Here is a 7,210-nt window from a genome sequence, read left to right as displayed (position 1 = left end):
TATGGAATATCCCTTTGGTCAGGTTGGGTCACCTGTCCCAGCTGTGTCTCCTCCCAGTCTCCCATGCATCCCCAACTCCCTTGCCATGTGGCAGTACAGGACATAGTAAAGGCCTTGGCTCTGTGTGAGCTCTGCTCAGCAATAACAAAAACATCTCTGCATTATCAATGTTCTGTTCTGCACAAAACCCAAACTTAGCCCCATACTAGCCACTGTAAAGAAATCAACCTTAACCCATCCAAAAGCAAGACATTCCACCCCTCATTCCATACCATTTACATCATGCCTGGGTCCAACACTATTCAGTATAACCTCATTAACCACCACCCCACTTCCCATCCTTTGCTATAATATACAGTGCTGCATTTATTACCTTCCCATCGTTTGCTCTTGGAGAGCCCCATACTAGCCACTGTAAAGAAATCAACCTTAACCCATCCAAAAGCAAGACATTCCACCCCTCATTCCATACCATTTACATCATGCCTGGGTCCAACACTATTCAGTATAACCTCATTAACCACCACCCCACTTCCCATCCTTTGCTATAATATACAGTGCTGCATTTATTACCTTCCCATCGTTTGCTCTTGGAGTGGTTTTGCATGTATTTTAAGTCACTGGGATGTCTCTAGAAAAACTGCTGCTTCCATGTATTTTTTTCTTTAGGACCGTCAGGCATTGTGCTAACAATCCCAGTGAGTGACTCCAAACTGTGCTTTTACCTTGAGTAAAAGAGAGGTCCCAGCCGACCAAGATGTAAATGCCAAATTATTTGGGTTCTGTATTCAAAGTCTGGCTGTTACTCTAAGCACATTGCTCCCATGTCTGTTATTGGCTGTAGAGGTCATCCTGATGTGTGGATGGGCCAGTTCATCTTGAGAACCTTTGTTCTCCTGTTCACAGGCTTTTGAGGGCGTGGAGGAGGAAGACTGCTAGTTAAATGTTTATTCTATTTCTAGAAGCTGAATTCCAGTCTGGGGGTGCAGTATGGTCACTCCCAAAGCTGCAGGCAGAACAAACTGAAACATCATTTAGTGCTGTATTTTAAGACTTTATAGGCCACAATGAAATGCATTCAAATGAAACTGAAAAGACTGAAGCCCAGGAGTGTGTCTGTATGTAAGAATCATAAGAAACGCAGTAGGTGCTGGTCCTGGCAGTTGATGAGTGCTCTAACAAGCTTTCCTCATTCAGAACAGTCTTTTCCTCCTCCCTGGAAGAAGGATGCTCTTTCGTCAACTCCTAACACTACTGCAGTTTTTCATGAGAACAGACAAGTATTCCCCTTTCCTCCCCTCAAGATAATCAGTCTTTGAAACAAAATAGCAGCAGTTACTGCCATTTTCAGTTGCATGTGAACAGGGAAAGAAATCAGATCCTTAAAGTTAGTTTCTACTAGGAGGGAAGTGCCCAATTTTCTTTAAATTTACCCCCAAATTGCTTTCTAAAAGACTTTGCCAGGGTTACTCACAATGAGGGTTTGTCATCAGCATCAGATTCCCTCCTGCTTCAGTTTATGTAACTAGCAAGATGCTCAGGTCACTTGTCTAGTGCAGGCTGCTATGCCACCCATTAGAATTTATTAGCATCTTCTCTGTATTATTATTTAGTGGCTGTTTACGCACAAATAATTCATCCTCTAAGTAAATTATACCTTTGATCTCCATAAGTGGACAGCAGGAACTAGGTCCATGCTAGAAGTAGAGGCCTGTTGTCCTCAGTGATAATTTGATCTTGTATTCTTCGTGCACCTCCAGCTTCTGCTCCAGACAGGCTCTGGTGTCCAGCATGCAAGGTAAGAACACAGCCATGCCAAGAAGTAACAGCACTGTAGTTCAGGCGCTTCTTCCACAACTTGATAAAATCTGACCAACAAAGCAGTTCTTGAGATGAAGGAGAGCTGTTCTGCTTGGCAGGAGCTGGGAAATGGAGGAAATTGCCATTTGTAATGATTTAGGTGGAGGTCTGTGATTTAGTGTGTGCTTGGTGTAAATGGGATATTGGTTGGATTGAAACTTCAGTTCCTGAGTCTATTCATAGGATATGCTAAGTGGCCCTGTGAAAAGCTGACAGTGTGACCCCAAACCATGGGAATAAACCTATTCTCACATTGATGTCTACGCAATGCTGACTTCTGTTTCTCATAATGCTTGTCAGTCTCACACTGGTGAGTTCACTCTCTGAGTGATGCTCCAGAGCTGTTACCAAATTTCACTTCAGTTTTTAAGCTTAGAAATGCTGGTCCCAGAATCAGTGTGGTCCTTACCTTCCTTGCCGCGGGCTTTTGCTAGCTTGCGTCACAGATTTCCTTCTCAGGTTGTAAAGACTCTCAACTTCTGGTCTTACTTAAGAAGGCCATGAGAGAAGAAGCTAGTGTGACGATCTGTGTGCTCTGTATCACTTGCTGACTAGCCTCAGGCTCCTTTGTATCCTTCTCTGTAGGACTAAGTCTATCAGACTGGAAACCCAAAGCGAAAGAAAATGTTCAAGAGAGGCCCAATCAAACCTTCTGAAGCCAAATGAGATTTTTTTTTGCTGCAGATGGTAACAGAGGAAGGGAGCAGGACTCTTAACAGGAGGGAACTGACATTCTTTGTGGTGCACACAGCAGCTCACAGAATCAGTAATTTCTTTTGACCACTGTATGATTTAGCTTCCACTGCTGGCTCGCATGGGGTCACTTACCGTCTTCTCTAATTATCCAAAAAATAAGGATGCTGACAAATCTTGCTACTCTTGGAACATGAGTCTATCACTAGAAACATAAAATTCCTGTAATTAATTCTTGTGTCTCCTATTCTAACACAATGAAGTGCAGAATCAGTTGGCTCCTTGGCAGCCAACTGCTGAAAGCTGAGCCTTACATGGTCTAGGGAAAAAAAAAACAACCCCAAACTGTAAAGAATCAGGACTCTACATGTTTTCAATAAATAAATGCATAACTTTTGGTCAAAGTGCAATTTGACTTAATACATCCCCACACACATGTTCCCCTGTACAAAGCCTACATCAGTTTGATTTTCAGTTTATTATTTTCTTCCACAGCTACTTTGTTTAGCTCACACCTAACCTTTAAACTTGCAGGTGGGAAGAATGGTAAACACCTGATGTACCTGAATGTTAGTTTAAAAATCTGATTATAGTACTCAGATATTTTAGCATAATTACAGCAGCTGAAGCTTCATGGGTTTCAAAATACTATTAAAAATAGAACTTTTTGCAATTTTTCAGCAGGGTGTCTTAGTTGTGTCTTTTGCAAGAAATCTAAATTTGTATGAAACTAGTCTGTAGGCAGCACTGTTAGACAGCTTTCAAGGCAATTCAGCAGAAGTTATAGAGGAAGGATCTTTAATCTTAACTCTGTATGAATCATAGAATCACAGAATGGTTACGGTTGGAAGGGACCTTAAAATTCATCTAGTTCCAACCCCCTGCCATGGGCAGGGACACCTTCCACTAGGAATGGTATGGGGTGAGCCTGGGAGCCTGGGGCTTTGGGTAAGCCCTGCTTCACTGCTTCCAGCTACCTGTGGAGGAACTGAGTTGTCAGATTGTCAGCTGAGTAGCTGAGCAGGTGGGAAAATATGAATCTGAGCAGAGACTGCTGTTGAAATGTACGTTTTTCTATTATTGCCAGTAGCAAAAATAGTTACTGCCTTTTATGTAACTGAATTATGAATGACCTAAAGTTAGAAGCAGTGTAGGTGAGTTGTTATGATCTGTATGCAAATAAAGGCATTGTGTGAAGGGCAATGGTTTTAAATGTAAGAAGAGGAAGTGCTCAAAAAACTTGCAGTATTTCCTGTTGAGGAAGGGAATTATCTGAGTGTGTTTTAATTGCCTCTGTACCAAATTGGAAGGTGTTACACTTAGGAGCCTGTGCCTTTGCTAGTTTGTTTTTTAAACTGATCACAGCGATCTTAGCTTAACACAGCCATAACTGTGCCTCTGAACACAGCAGATTGCTAGCAGCAGTGGCCAAAAAAGCACACTGCAGCTTCCCAGACCTAGTCCTCCTCCTCCCATGCGATGTGAGCCAGACAGAACACACACCTGGACTCTGCTCCGCACCGGCTGCCCAGGCTGGGCCCTCTGCAGCCTCCAGCACCACGCGGGATCCCACTGACCACCCTGGGCGTGGGCACCTGAGTGTGGCCAACAGCTCCTCAGCTGCACACCCAGGGGCACTGTAGGGTCACCCTTCAGCAGACAGCCCAGGGACCCAGGCAGCCAGTGCTGGCCGTGCCACACTGCTGCTACGCCGTGTTTTCCTCGGATAGGAGCGTGCAGGAGAGCTCTGAGCGCAGAAGGCAAGGTGTCCTTACATGAGCTCATGGGCTGTGGTTCTCTTGCAGTATTGGCACACCTTGAGAGCCTCCAGGGTCACTGCTGCAGGCCTTGGCAGCTGGCAGGAGCCTGGGGAGGTGCTGCAAGGCTCCCCCATAGCTGTCAGGACAAGGGCTCTGCAATCCATCAGGGAAGCTGTCTGGAATGTAGGGCATTGGGACAGCTGCACCGGGCCAGGCACGAAGCTTGGGAACACCACCACACTCTGGACACTGTGACAGGTCCTTGTGCTGGCTGGTGGCAGGGCCAGGAGGTGGGGCCCAGCTCAGCGGCTGAGTTAAGTGCTGCGGAGGGAGCTGAGGTCCAGCTGCCTACGTGTGAAATTCTGGAGGTGTGACATCGGAGAAAGAGGGGACCAGAGCCATCTTAGATTGGAGGAAACAGGTAATTTTTAAAAGTTTGTCACTTCCAATTATAGAGTTTTAACTTTACAAATGCCACTTAAATTTTTCCGCCAATCAATATTAATTTAAGAAAAAATTAATTTTCTCCTTAAAAACAGAATGGAAAATTTTTATATTCCACTGCTATTTACATAGTATCTACCCTGGGGAAAGACAGAAGTTCTTCAGAACTTCATATTCTTGTTCATGCGTTTCTGAGTTAGAAAAATAAAAGGCATTGTTAGGTTTATTTAATTTTGTGCAAAAATATTCATAATATAAAGATAGCACAGATACAAAGAAATGAGACATGCATTTACCTTTTTATTGCTTCCTGCTTACAGTAATGGTCTGTTCCTCGTTTCAGTCTCCTTCCCTTTTACATTGTCTCCCATACATAAAAACGTCAATAAAAAAGGCCAAGCAAGCGTATCCCATCATACGTAATATTTTCATTCTTCCACTTTTTCTTCAAGGTTCAGTACCATATTGATGTATGACAGAAAAGTCTAGTAGCCATTCATTTCATGACATGACAAATCAATCTGTTTATTATCAGAAACTCACCGACAAACCAATCTTGGGTTTACAATCATTTCTTGAGATGATACTAATGATACTGCTTATGAATAGATGGGTAGGGAAGGCTTAGGATCAAAGAGTAAACCTCAGATTTCGCAATGTTTTCTTGGCAAAGCAACATGTTGATTTAGCTGCTGCACTGGAATCTTCAAACCTTCACTATGTGTGTGTTTTTTCTGGGATTACTTTGGCTAACATTTTCTTTCCTGTCTTCGTGTGACAAATCTTTGTCCAGGACCAGTGAGTTGCTTTAGTCTGGCTGAGGAATTTAATAGAGCTGATAGCTTTCTTTAGAGAAGCACACAACTCTTTTCCATAGGAGTATTCCAGGTCCAGAAACAGTCCTATTTTAGATCTCAGAGCAGGTGCTCCAAAGCTTGTTTACAAAGGAGGAGTTTGCCAAGGGTGTTGTTCTGGGCTAGGATTTTGGGTGCTGCTCCAAAGCAGCTGTATTGCCACAACAGCTGTTCCACATCCCTCCCCAACAGTCCATGCCCAAGGCAGACACCGTTTTCGGACAAGGCAGCAGCACTCAGGCTGCGAATGCCAGGCTGGTGAGTCCCACCACCATTTCTGGATAGCAGGGGGCTTTTCACTGTGCTGCTCTGCTGGCTGCAGGAGGCCTGGGATTTGAGGACAGACTCGTCAGTTGTCGTTCTGGCATCCATGATTCCTCTGTCCTCTGAGAGCCAAGTCCTCTCTGTCAGCTGACAGAAATTGCTTTGCACCCCTGTGCCAGTAGCAGAGGAGCAGCTGAGTGTGTCTTAGAAAGCAGGTGCCCAAGCATTACCCCAAAGGCACAGCAGCACAGACCAGTGTGAGGACCTTGGCACACAGGATGTCTGCTCCTGCAGCTGGATACTTTCTGTCCCACTGTTACTATTAGGGCTAGCAAGAGTATTAGTCCAAGCTAACCAATTTCTAAACTTAGGGTCTATTCCTCAACTTATTGCCAGAGAGGCACCAGAAGCAGCTGCTGGCAGGGATCTGCAAGTGTGGAGGTAACTGGTATCTTTGAAAGTCTGAGATTCCCTATTCTGGGAGAGTGGCATGCCCATGCCCATTCAAAATAATATTTATTTGAAACCTGCCTGTTTTCTTCACTGTCAAAATTTTTCATGGTCACTTGGGTTGGAGAGAGAGCTTATTTAACTTGTGAAATGCCTGAAGGTCTTGGAGAAGAGGTGCAATGCTCCTGCTTATTAATTGGTCCTGGCAGTGGCAAGTGGTTTGAGGAGAGAGCCATTAAACATGGCTCAAGGACAGCGCTGGAGTTCTGCCGTAGGGTGAGGCAGTGTGGCATCAAGGGAACACCTGTGGCTGAGGGATGTGTGAAAAAATACTGTTGTGAGAGAATATTTAATGCAAACGACCTGGGGGCTGTGGTTAGGCTTCAGGTTACAGGGCTGGGTGGGAACATGGCAATAATGACACATCAGCTCAGGGAACTGTTTTTGTAGCTACCTTCCACTCTTGTGCTAGGTTAGTGATTGTGTGTGTCTGTCTGCAATTCTGGAAGAACTCCCTTCAAGTCATCACCTGTGTGACCAACAAGAGCTCAAACAACTTTTATTTCTTTGCTTATTTCCCCATGAAAAAAAGGATCAAACGGTAGCAGACTGTCTCCCTTGGTTAGGTGTTGGTTTGATGGTGTCTCGATACTGCTAAGCGCGGTACAAAAAGAAACAGTTCAGTATTTATGGCAGCAGTGATGCAATGTTCATTCTTCTCAGCTCTGCAATTATACTCCCATAGCCATGTCCCAAGCTTGGAATATGGGAGATACTGGGTGGAAAAAATTAAGACACACACTTTCAGCACAGGAGGACTGTTGGCATGGGCCTTATTTTGAGGTGCTTACAGCAGTGAATGGCTACAGGGATGAGTGGGAAGAG

Source organism: Acanthisitta chloris, unplaced genomic scaffold (genome assembly GCF_000695815.1).
Source record: "Acanthisitta chloris isolate BGI_N310 unplaced genomic scaffold, ASM69581v1 scaffold11360, whole genome shotgun sequence".
Lineage (NCBI taxonomy): Eukaryota > Metazoa > Chordata > Aves > Passeriformes > Acanthisittidae > Acanthisitta > Acanthisitta chloris.
The sequence above is the reverse complement of the archived record's forward strand: the minus strand, read 5'-3'. Positions refer to the sequence as shown.